Genomic DNA, 13,535 nt, shown 5'->3' on the forward strand with positions numbered 1-13,535 from the left:
TGTTGTAACTAATTTTGTCCTACTAATACATAACTGGTGTGCAAATTGCAGCGCCCATTGGCGAATGGTTGTGTTGTGTCCTAAAGACAATGTCATGGTCTGGTTTTGTTCAGTACGTAGAAGGCCTGATGTTCATATCAAAACTGCAATTAACAAGTTAAGCAATATATTTTTAGTCGTTTAACCTATTTTAAAGTTGGAGGCTGCGATTCTGAACATTATATTTACATCATATTAATCTTCCAATGCAGTGCATTTAGGAAATTAAACATGACTGCTGATGGGAAAGTTCCTAAAACTAGACCCCAGTGGCTTGAACTGAAGGTTAGTCGAACTACATACAATGTTTGCAACTTCAAATGTTATTAATCATGTTCAGCCCTACATTCAATAGTTAATTTGTTCTTCATGTAGACTAACGTTCAACGCGGAGGCTATGAGTGTGGGTATTATGTGATGCATTGGATGCGGAACATAATTGGCGTGGAGTTGAAGAGTGATTGGAGTGTGGTAAATAATGTAGTCCCAAAACATTGATGGCAAATCGCCATATGTAGACTCATTTAAACTCATTTTCATTAATTGTTTGTGTTTGACAATGTGTAGTGGTTCGGTGATGGCTCGACACTAGACCCGGAGGCAATCACAACATTACGTAAAAAATGGGCAGCTTACTTTTTGAAACTTAGAACCATCCAATGTACAAAGTTGTAATTACATAACATGTGGACATGAACTTTGTTTTACTGATGTAATTGTTTTGGTTGGGTTGAACAGTGTTGCTCCTTTAATGGTTATTATCTTTCAATTAAAATATGAATGTCTTAATTTCATTTTTGTATGCTCCAAAACACTTAAGTATACGCATTGTATTTGCATTTGCTATTTTACAGCATATGAAGCGCCAAATGTAAGGTATGGTTAATTTTCATGTAGGTTTTGTATGTGTAATTTGCTAGATTTGACAGTCTGCTCCATAATATTCTTCACATTTGTTCTTGTTTTCTAATCTTGTTTTATTCACTCATAATTTTATGGTTGTTGAAGCTTTCACATTGTTGGTATTGTTAGAAAAAATGGATGTAGGATTATGTCTTTGCAGGTGCTATCTTCATGTATAAGAGGTCGCAAACATACAGTAGTTACTGCAGAGACCATCAAGGTAGAACATTTAAGTGCTTAAAAGTACTTGTGTGCAAATATGCTTAAATCCAATTTGCCTTTAATTGATAGTTATCAGTTAGAAGAGTAGATTGCAAGATTTGTAGTCAGTGAAAAGGAGAAGAGGGAGATTAGAAATGATGTAGGAGAAAATCATTAAGGAAGATCTCAGGCTAAACAATATTTTTGAAACTTTGGTCTTTAGCCGTGCCAAATGGTGTCATATGATTCATAGAGTCGATCATCCAAGATACTTTAACAAATCAATAAACATTATAAAATAGTGAAACCACCCTCCACAACATCATCCAAGATACTTTAAGATATTCTAAAATACAATACTAATATTGTTAGATATTCCTGCCTAATTTGTTTTCGTTCTTTAATTGTTTCAGGGTAGGCTCTTGATGGAAATGAATTATATGCTAGCATATGGTTCCGGGGAAGCTTCTTTGAGGCTATTATGGAATTCCGGTAGCCTACATATACTTCTCCCCTTTGAGGTAGATATTGATTTTGCATTTAATTTCATTGCAGTCTTTGTTCTCCAACTTGGATAAACTTTTGGCACCTAATTGACCATGCCATATTATGGTAAGATTTATGCAACAACAATACCTTTATCTCCCTTGTTGTACTTTGTTAGCCATATCCATGAGATAAACATAATTGTAATGCCTTGTGAAAAAAAAATGCATTAGAATACTTCTGTAATTAGCACATGAACTGCAGTTAAGCCTTCTTTGAGGATCATGCTATACACTGACATGTTTCAACACATGAATTAAGTTTGTTGGTGTTTTTTCTCTTCCTGTTGGAAGCAGTAAACATAACAGGCCGGGATGATCAACAAATGAGAGACAGAGAGAGAATGAGTCAGCGTGTCTTTTTAAGGAATGAATCTTTTTGTGGTTTCTCCCCATATATTGTTTTGGTTGATAAATTCAGAAGTTGAATATTGTCTTTAATTACATGTTTTCAGCCATGGAAATATGAAACTTGAAACTAATGACCTGGAATGGAGATTGGAGAGATAATGATATGCCCCTAACTATTGATGTGACCAGCAGACAATATAAATGTTGCTTGTTTTGGTTTTATTAGGTAAGGTAGCTGATGAAATAGATGAGGGTTATTTCTGGAAACTCCTTTTTTCTTATCTGAAACCAAATTAGGAAATGTCCATCTCATTTTGTTATTGACAAATTTGTGTTGATTGCTTAGTTGCCTAAGATTTATAGGCTTGGCTTAAGTTTTGGATTTTCTACTTAAACCACGTTAGAAGTCATTATTAGGGGTTGTGTTGTAAAACCAGGTCCTTGACCTATTATGATTCATTCATGTGAAAACTATAAGTCATGATCTCATTTTTCTTCTAGGAGATTTGAATATCAGTATTGCTATCCAATTAAAATATGCTGAAAATAGAAACAAGCATGGGAAAGACAAGCGTATGTGGTTTATATCAGTTTCTTAAGATGATTACCTAAATGCAGTATTTAAAAGCAGGTTTGTTTGTCTTTTTTTCCCATTCTTCAGCTAGCCTTCATAGCCAAATGAAATAACTAAACCATATAGAATGATGCATAGTGGAAAATGATTTACTCAATCAGAAAACATGTACAAATTTAAGCATTGGAATTTCGCAATTTTGAGTTATACAGGTGGCAATTGGAGTATTGGTATTTGGCAGTGACTAGTGGAAATGGCAATTGGTTAGATGGAAGATTCACCTAGAGCTAACTGATCCCCCTTTGCTTTAGTCTCAGTAGTGGAAGAACTGGTTGACCAGTGACCACTCCCAGCAGCAACAGCAGGTATAAATTGATTGATCCAGCCAGCCAAAAGCATAATTATCTTCTTTTTTTCTTTAACCAAACAAGACTGAGAAAAATACATGATACAAATCCATTCTTGTTTCAGCAAAGTGGAATGTAGATAATCTATAATTAGCGAAATATTATAGAGAGAGCATGAGCAAAAGATTGATTGTGCAAAAGCTTCCAAGATTTTCTTATACAAAGAAAGACACAATTCCTTAGAAAATAACAATTGGGGGTACAAAGTACAATTCCGGCTTTGCTTTTTCTAGTACATAAGCTCAAGTAAGATAAGGCCTGGAAATTGAAACATTAAAAGAAATGTGTAGGGGAAAGGACAATGCCAAGTGTAGTGAAGGAGTACCTAAAATTGGTAAACATCAATACTCAAGGCAGTATGGTAATTGTAATGTTTGTAATTGTTTAATGTCTTTCTTAGCATTTGACTTTGTACTTTGTCAAAATAGGTCACGAAGGAAACGCTGTTGGAGGCATCCCACATTCAGTTCTTCCAAAATAATTATTCCCACATGGCAGCATTGGATTACTTCGAAGTTGGACAGAGATATTTTTCTTCCCACATACGATGGAAAAATGGCCTAAGTGGTTGAGGGCCACCGCAGGTATAGTTCTGCACGTAATTACATTAATTTGTAAACTTTTAACTACTTTTGCACCTCCTTCTTGGATAATCTGATATACTTTTGTTTGTATGAGTAACCACATCAAACTGGTTTTTTATATTTGTTTGGGAGTTTTGCCATGTGTGTTCTGTTAAAATAGCAATTGCCCTTCATGTTGAAAAAATTTTTGTATTTGCATCTTCTGAGAAATCAACTTGTTGTTATTGTTGATTAGACATGCTATTAATACTAATGGCAATTTCAACTTAAGTTTATTAAGCCACTATATGTCTATTTACATGTCTATTTTTGTAACTGGTTTTTTAAGCCACTATATGTCTATTTACATGTGCAACTTCCACAAAAGCAATTTACTTAGATAAAGAGAATTTGGCTAGTTGTGTGATATGATGCAATGCCATTATTCTGTCTCACTGAAAGGTGCAGAATGCAATGTTCCACTCTGTTATGAGATGGTTATCTAAGGACATAGTGTTCAATTTTAATTTCTTCATTATAATTATAAAAAAACTGGCAGAATAAGGCCTCTTGACCCTGCTGTTGTGTTTACACTTTAGTTTTTTGTTTTTTTACTCATTCTCCTAATTAGGAGAGGTCTCTTCTTGACAAACCTACCTGAAAATCCAAATCTTCTTCTCAGGTAAAATTGTAAACTTGACCATGGTACTCAATAGGAATAACATCAGGGGCACAACCATTTGGAAATCTGAATCTCCTAAACCCTATAATAAAAACATTTGGAAATCTAAATATCCTTTTTTTTGTTGATCTAAGGGTCTCACTATCCTGCTTTCTTGTACATCTGTAATGTGTACATCTCTTGATTTTCCTAATTATTTTTTTCCCCTTATTGTTAGGATTTTTCTTATTTAGTTCTCTCTAAAAATTTAACAGTTATTTGTGTTTCATTACCTAAAACTTGATCATCATGACTAGAGTAGGCATGAAAACCTGGATTTTTTTTATATTTATATTTTATCTAAATGGACTAGCAAAAGGTTTAGTTCAAGATAGAAACCAATGGTGTCTTTTGATTTATGTAGCTAGCCTCACCTAGTGAAAAATACTTGATGGCTGCTTCATCATAAAAGATACAAGCTTTAGATACACAACTCAACTCTTAAAACAAAAAGAAGAGAACTTCCCTTCTATCAATGTTAATGTAGTTCATGTCATCTCTAGACCTATATTATCCTCATAATGTCCTTATTCTTGATCACTTAAATTTTTTATTTAGGGAAAATGAGGCATCACTTGTTGTCCTACCTGATTTGTTGATGGAGCTTGATAGTATGGATGAGGTATGCCTTACTATTACTATAATCCTCTGAATTTAACATGGTGGGAGGAGTCAATATTTGTTCCTTTTCGTGTAGTACATGAGATGCTATATGCAACTATTACATTATTCCTTTTTCAAGTCAATATATGTAAAGTCAGTAGAAGTGACAATGTATCAGTGAGTTTCATTTTGATGCCATGCAGAGTTTAAATTCAATATGTCAGTAGTCCTTTTTGCATTTTGGTTCATAGTGTCCCTATGCCACTCTAGTTTCTCATAAATCATGTTGGCTATTAATCTGAAAGCCTCATTTCTTTCAGGAAACAACACTACTTACTCTCATTGAAGGTGTTCTTGCTGCAAACATTTTTTATTGGGGATCTCGTGCATGTGTGGATCTCTATCATAAAGGTACTATTATTGAAATTTACAAAATGAGTCGCAACAAAATGCAGAGACCTTGGCAAGTAGGTGTAGTTCAACATATTCATGATGAGGGTATTGATCTCGTGCATGGTTGATAGTTGAATACTGACCTAATTTTTTGCCATTCAGGTGGATGATTTTGATGCCTTTAAACAAAGAATGTTAGGAACAGGGGACAAGAAACCACCCCCACATAGAAGAGCTTTACTTTTTGTGGACAATGCAAGTGCTGACACAATTTGGATTTTGTTTAAAAAGAAACAATATTTAAGGATAGAAATTATTATAACCAATTAACTTAACCTTTCTTCAGGTTGTGTGACAAAAGTTACCTGTTAAATATAATTATGTTAATTGTTAATATAAATAAGTTACCTGATAAATCTAATTATGTTTATTGTTAATTGTTAATATAATTAAGTTACAATATTTTAACAACTGTTAAATGACTATTTGTATTCATAATCATTATTTATCATTTTGTTGCTTAAGATTAATATAAATTTAAATTAAGTAAAATGATAATATATACTACACAAATTTATATACTTTCAGCTTATTAGTAGATTTTACTTTATTTATTATTATATTATATTATGTTTAATTATTGTTATTTATTAATCTCATTAGGTTACATTTCAAATACTGGTTGATGATGATTTATCATTATCTTGCTTATTTATATAATATTAAATTAAGTAAAACCATAATTTATAGCACAAAAATTATATTTACTTATCATAATAATCAGTTCACAATAATAATTTATAAATTTTGAGCTTATATTAATTACGTTTATTTTTAATTTGTAATACAATAATCAACATTCTTAATAGTAAAAAAAAAAAATTAATCTACATCGGTGCTTACGACAGCAACGACGTAGTTGGACATGCATTCAACGGCGGTGGTTGCGGATGCAACGACATAATAAAGGGTACGTTTCAACGTCGTTGCTGACGTCGACAACGTCTTTGAACGTTATATATTTACTACATCAGTGTCGTCAAAGCCCTACCTTAAAAGCGTATGTTTCAACATCGTTGCTGACGTCGACAACGTCTTCGAAGGCGAAGCTTCAACTACAACTGTGACGTCAGTCCCGTCGCCGGAATCACGTCCTTCTAAAACTGTGCTTAGTGACCGTCGTAGATTGGTCGGAGATCTACAACGACGTCGCATTTAAAGATGGTCGTGCACCGTCGTTGAACACCGACAAAGACCGACGTAGAACAGCTTTTTTCTAACAGTGTTGTAAGTGTCATAAAATTATAATGCACAATTTATCTAAAGAATTATGTATTTTAGATGTTCTTCGACGCTGCAAAAACACACGTGTCTTCTTTTGATTGCTGAACATTAAGGCACACATTCATAGAGGAAACTCTTTTGTTTTTTTTGTTTTTTTTTTAATCTGAGTAAGGGCATAACGGGCGAATAGATCATAGAGAAAACTGTTCAGCCTGCTGAGGATCTCTTACTGTTATGAAGAGAAATGTAATTACGTTATCTTATGGAATCTTCTAAAATACTTTATAAATGAATAAAGAAAATATTAATTAATGTCATAAAGTCACTTATTAATGAAATGAAGTTGAATTTTTTATTTAAAAGTTATCATGAATACTGTCTATGATTTTAAATATAAGATTTTTTTTAATTAATTTACATATTTTAAGAAATTGGTTAAATTAGTTACTAATATTAAATTTGTTAATAATTTGTAATATATATTTTTTAATGTAAATGCTATCTAGTGTTTTTGAAACACTAATTAAGAAACTAAAATAAAAAATACTTTATTAAAATATATAAAATTATATTACTTATGACTTTTTTACTCTTTTTTAATAATTTTAACAATAAATATTTTTTTCGTTTTAATTTTTAGCAAGAATTTTTTTAAAAAAAATTGTCTAGGACTCATGATCTCTTTTTAAATTTTCATTTAATTACTTTCAAGCTAATTAATTAGTTTTGTCAATCTTATTTGATCTCTAATCCTTATAAGGGAGATAATACATTATTTTAATCATAACATTTCTTATAAAAAGTAATTAAGAATATTTTGGTAAAAAATAATTAATAAAAAAAACAACTAAAAAAGGTTTTATATTTTTGGATGGAGATAATATATCATCTAATAATTTTTAATACATTTCTAGCATAATTTGCCTAAAAAATTATCATTGATTTCTTAACACGTGCTTAAAATAATGGTTGGACAAATCTAACGTATAATTATAAATCTGCCTTATTTTCTTACATTTTTTCAAAATATTTTTTATATTTCTAAGATATTAAACATGTTTGTTTTTTAATTTACATTCAATAACAATAAAAAAAAATTAAAGACAATCACACTTACATGTATTTCCAACTAAAATATCTTTTTTCATTTTCATATGAAAATATTTGAAATTTATTTTAATAAAATTTGAGTATTATTTTCGTCCTCTCATAGTTGAAATATGTTTTTTTTTATCCGGATGTAAGTTTAAATAAATCCAAACCTAACTTATGATCATAATTTTAACATTAATTATGGATATAACTTGTGTAAACAAGAAATATATGTCATTTATATGCATATCTGAAGCCTAATCTGAACAAGAAAGTAATATGTTTCAATCTTGTAATAACAAAAAATTACTAAAAAAATTTACAAAGATAAATTTTGAATATTTTTATATTTATAATAACAAAAAAAATATTTTAATATTTATTTATCCTAAATCTAAATTGATTTGTGGGTGAAGTTCACATAAGGGATCATTTGCTAGGAGAAAGTTTTCGGTTTATGGAAATCATAGGTTGGGAAACTTACATTCCTATGTTTGATATGCATTTTAAAAAAATAATATTCATGGAGAAGAATGTTTCCATTGAATGTTTTTTAATTTGTTTCCACAAAAACTTGATCATGGGGAGGTGAGAATATATTTTTCTAAGTTTAATTTGGTAAAAATATTATGTTATTCTTATTAAATTATATGTGGTAAATTATTGAAACAATCATAAAATATGTTAATTCTTTGATTCTTAAAAACGTATCTAAAGATTTTTAATGGTTAACCAAACAAATTTTATGCATTCCAGGAAACATTACTTCTGGATTCAAGATTCTCAAAAATCATGATTATCGAATATGAAATTTTTTTGTGTAGAAGCAAATAACACAAGGTTGAATTGTGTTTTTAAAAATTTTAAAACTGTTCTTAAGATGGAAAAACATGTGTTATCGTCTAATGAATACGAATCTAAAATGTTTAGAGAAGGTTTGATACAAATTGTATCTAACAATGAGAAAATAGTTTTCTTTGACAAATAAAAGAAGATATAAGCTCTAAAAATAAAGTCAAAACCCTTTGTTAGTTAAACAACAAGAACCATACAAATAATTCATATTAGTTCATATGAGATTACATCCACTTCTTGACAACCATCAAGTTTCTACTATCTTGTCAAAATTACATGTATTGTTTACTATCACTTTTGACTCTTACACTTGCAAGTTCTACCTCAAGTTTAACTTAAACCTCATTATTCTTTGCCTTACCTAGTCATTGCTAGCTCTAAATAAATTAAAAAGATTTGTTGGAAGTTTCCTCATTGACTAAAGTATGATTGTCTAGTAGACATATATACCACTCACACTTTTAGTATTTTCTCTCAAGGTATACAAGATATTTTGGAAGTTTTGTATCTTTACAAGAATTTACAGAAAAATTTTGAAAAAATGAAAGAATAATTCATGTAGATAGTTTGTCGTCTATTGTTTCTTCTATATATAACGTTTACTTCCAAGTTTTTGTTGTCCCATAATAGTTGAATTCTTCACCTTGATCTTCGCTTGAAATCTTAAGTTTGTTAGAACATTTAATGCTCATCTTAAATGGACGTCTCTTCTTCATGTAAAGTCCATGTTGATATAACGTGTCCTCTACTTCGAAAAGAAAACCACTTATTTCATGAGAGTGCATCTTTTGATCAGAACTAGCGTCTTTCAAGACTTCATTTATTTTTTCATAGTACTTTAACATATGTTAAGAAAATGTTTTTTTCATAAAAGAATTTCAAATAGAGTGTATTAATGAAGATTTTAAATGTAATACTTAAATGTTATATCAAATTATATTATCTTATGAGTATATTATTTGAAAACTTCAAATGCATATATATATATATATAGATTATAATCTGATTTAAAATTGTTTTTATAAACTTTCAAAACAACATCCATATGGTTTTGCAAAAAAAAATTATTTAGTATTAGTGAACTTAGATGCTATGGATTAGATTTATTATGTGTTTTAACTTACACTTTTCGGAAAATTTATTTTTTATTATTATTAATTTATAGATATTATATTATTTTTTATGTAATATTATTAGGATATTATATTAAAAGATTAAAAAACATTTTATTAAAATCGGTTGAATCCGAATTAAATCATTAAACATGCCTTTAATTATTCGATCACGGATCAATCTAGGAGAACGTTACTTTTGACTTAACACTTTGGTTATGCCGAACGTCCCTAGGAAAAATGCCATAGTTTCTTTGCTTGCCCAGGAAGAGTTATTTTTACTAAAAAAAAGTAATAAAAGAAAAAATGACATGTTAATTTTCATATCTATATAATTATACAAACAAGGCCCTAACTACTTTTTCTCTGTCCTGTTGACACCTGTCCACTATCAATTCTCTGTCCTGTTGACACCTGTCCAGTTATAGGCCTTCTTTTAAGCTTCTTTGCTCATTGCCACCACGTGAAGGCTTTCTAATTTTCGGAAGGTTTGTGTTTTACAAGGCCCATTCTCTCTTCTTTGTGCCAGCTGTTGCAATTCCTTATTTCCACAACCACCAAGCCACGTGTTACTTTCTAATTGCCGGATTTCACTGCACCATTTAATTCTCCTTAATTCCATAACTTTCTTCTCTCTCTTCCATTTCTCTTGCATCCGTCCAGATTCTTCCCCTCCTCTTTCCCTTCCTTAACTTCTTCTCTTTTCTTCTCTATCAATATTCAGTTTCCCCTTTTTTCTCTTCCTCAACTTCTCCTTTTTTTCTTCTCCGCTTTTGTTTCTCCTCCTTTATTCTTTTGCGTCTGTCCATATTTTGTTTCACGTTAATATTCTATTTTTCCCTTTTTTGTCTAATTTTTTGTGGTTTGATTTTTAGGACAGTCTAACGACGGTGCTGAAGGTTACGAGGCTTTGCCCATGGAAGAGTTGGGATAGGCTACTAAAGAATAAAGGTATTGAAGAATAAAGGTTCCATTTTTATCTATTTTTTCTCCTTTTTCTGCCTAATCTTTTGTGGTCTAATTTTTTGTGGTTTGATTTTTGGGACATGCTAACGGTTGATTTTTCTTTTTCATTTTTTAAAATGCAGGTTCGTAGACACAAAAGCTTAAATTTTTTGTGGTGTTCTGCCTTTATTTTGTTTTTTGACTTCTCCCAATACAAAAGTTTAAATTTTTTTTGTGTTCTTTTGGCATGTTCTATGCAGCGAAGGTGGAAAAACACATTAATGTTGCGATTTTTATCTCAAGAACTTCATGGGTTCAGGTTCGTAAACACAAAGGCTTTAATTTTTGGGGGTGTTCTGCCTTTATTTTGTTTTCTACATGAGTACAGGTTCGGTGTTGAACAAAAAACGTGTCATCTTTTTCGTAATTTCCTTTTTTAAAAAATTTATCTTCTCTCATTTTTGCTACAAGAGTTGTTGTTGATTTCTTTTTGTTTCTCTTCTAATTCTTTTTCGTTTTTTTAAAATGCAGGTTCGTAGCCACAAAAGCTTAAATTTTTTGTGGTGTTCTTCCTTTATTTTGTTTTCTGACTTCTCCCAATACAAAAGTTTAAATTTTTTTGTGTTCTTTTGGCATGTTGTATGCAAAGAAGGTGGAAAAACACATTAAAGTTGCGATTTATCTCAAAAACTTCATGGGTTCAGGTTCGTAAACACAAAGGCTTTAATTTTTGGGGGTGTTCTGCCTTTATTTTGTTTTCTACATGAGTACAGGTTCTGTGTTGAAGAACAAATGTGTCATTTTTTTCGTAATTTCCTTTTTTCAAATAATTATCTTCTCCCATTTTTGCTACAAGAGTTGTTGCTGATTTCTTTTTGTTTCTCTTCTAATTCTTTTTTGTTTTTAAAAAAAAAATTATCTTCTGTCATTTTTGCTACAAAGAGTTGTTGCTGATTTTTTACATCCTCTCCATCTTCCATTTTGGTTCCTCTCCATTCCTCTTCATATTCATATTCCGTTTTATTTCTATTTTTGTTTTGGTTCCATTTTCGTTTATCTCATTGCCTGTTCATTGTTTTTAATGAATTGCTATTGTATGCAGCGAAGGTGGAAGAAGACACTGAAGCTGCCATTTTTTACTCCAAAAAGCTTCCATTTTTATCTGATTTTTATGTCAAAAGGTTTGTCTCCTTTGTTTCTCTGTCTACATGTTCATTTTCTTTGTTTCTTTGTTTCTCCATCTTCCTTTTTCATTTCTCTCCATTCATCTTCCTTCATATTCTGTTTTCTTTGTTTCTTTGTTTCTCCAACTTCCATTTTTGTTCGTCTTCATTCCTCTTCATATTCTGTTTTACTCCTATTTTTGTTTTAGTTCCATTTTTGTTTATCTCGCTGCATGTTAATTGTTTTTTATGAATCGTTATTGTATGTATAGAAGGTGGAAGGAGACACTAAAGCTGCCATTTTTAACTCTAAAAACCTTCGATTTTTATGTGATTTTTATCTCAAACAAGATTCTTTTCTTTGTTTCTCTATCTACAAGTTCGTTTTCTTTATTTGTTTTCTTTATATTCCGTTTGACTTTTGTTTTCATTTTTGTTCCATTTTTGTTTTGGTTCGATTTTTGTTTATGTCATTGCATGTTGATTGTTTTTCATGAATCAGTGTTATATGCAGACAAGGTTGAAGAAGACACTATACCTATCATTTTTACTCCAAATATTACACTAAGTAACATAATATTATCATTATCTTCATATCCTAACGTAATAGTGTCATTAATTTGAAAATCATGACCATTTTCATACTCCAACAAAATATTTAAAATTGATTGGCAAAAATTAATTGGCAAGTACCTATTAATGGAAAGGTTTTTTTTCAATTTTCCTAACGTTTTTGTTTCTTTTTTAAATTGGCAGTATAATATTTAAAGCTGATTGTTAAGTAACATAATTTTATGATTATCTTCGTATCTTAACCGAATAGTCTCATTAATTTGAAAATCATGACCATTTTCATGCTTCAACAGAATATTTAAAATTATTTTCAAAAATTAATTGGCGAGTTCCTATTAATGGAAAGGGTTTTTTTAAATATTACACTATCAATTTTACCAAATTGACAGCATAATATTTAAAACTGATTGTTAAGTAACATAATATTAGGATTATGTTCATATTCTAACGGAATAGTCTCATTAATTTGAAGATCATGACCATTTTCATACTCCAACAGAATGTTTAAAATTAATTGACAAAAATTAATTAGCAAGTACCTATTAATGGAAAGGATTTTTTCATATATTACACTATCAATTTTACCAAATGGACAATATAATATTTAAAGCTTATTGATAATAGAATATTGACGGAGGCAAAAGACATGGAGGAGAGAGGAGAAAGTTCTGGAATTAAGGGAAATTAAATGGTGCGGTGAAATCCGACAATTAGACAGCGACACGTATGACTTGGTGGTACTAAAAAAAATTTTAGCATGTGAGGAAGGTGTGAGCACTGAGCAAAATAAATAAATAAATAAATAAAATTAAAAAAATGACATTGTAGGACATGTGGGTTGAAGTGAGAAAAGAAGGATTGGAGAATTTATTATTTTTTTATTGGACAAAATTAATTGACAAAAATTAATTGGCAAGTACCTATCAATGAAAAGGTTTTTTCCCAAATATTACACTAAGTAACATAATATTATCATCATCTTCATATCCTAATGGAATAGTCTCATTAATTTGAAGATCATGACCATTTTCATACTCCAACAAAATATTTAAAATTGATTGGCAAAAATTAATTGGCAAGTACCTATTAATGGAAAGGATTTTTTCAATTTTCCTAACGTTTTTGTTTCATTTTTGAATTGGCAGTATAATATTTAAAGTTGATTGCAAGCTCCTTTTACTTCGAAAATCACGAATTTGCTATAAATTAAA

General features: G+C 30.2%; 1 long non-coding RNA gene across 1 annotated transcript; it reads left to right on the top strand.

Annotated features, from left to right (window-relative positions):
* Positions 1 to 422: 422 nt before the first annotated feature.
* Positions 423 to 797, top strand: LOC121174973 (uncharacterized). Its single transcript, XR_005891844.1, has 2 exons — positions 423 to 510; positions 607 to 797. It is a non-coding gene; the product is annotated as an uncharacterized lncRNA (long non-coding RNA).
* The last annotated feature ends 12,738 nt before the right edge of the window (positions 798 to 13,535 follow it).

This window comes from Glycine max, chromosome 6 (assembly GCF_000004515.6).
Source record: "Glycine max cultivar Williams 82 chromosome 6, Glycine_max_v4.0, whole genome shotgun sequence".
Taxonomy (NCBI): domain Eukaryota; kingdom Viridiplantae; phylum Streptophyta; class Magnoliopsida; order Fabales; family Fabaceae; genus Glycine; species Glycine max.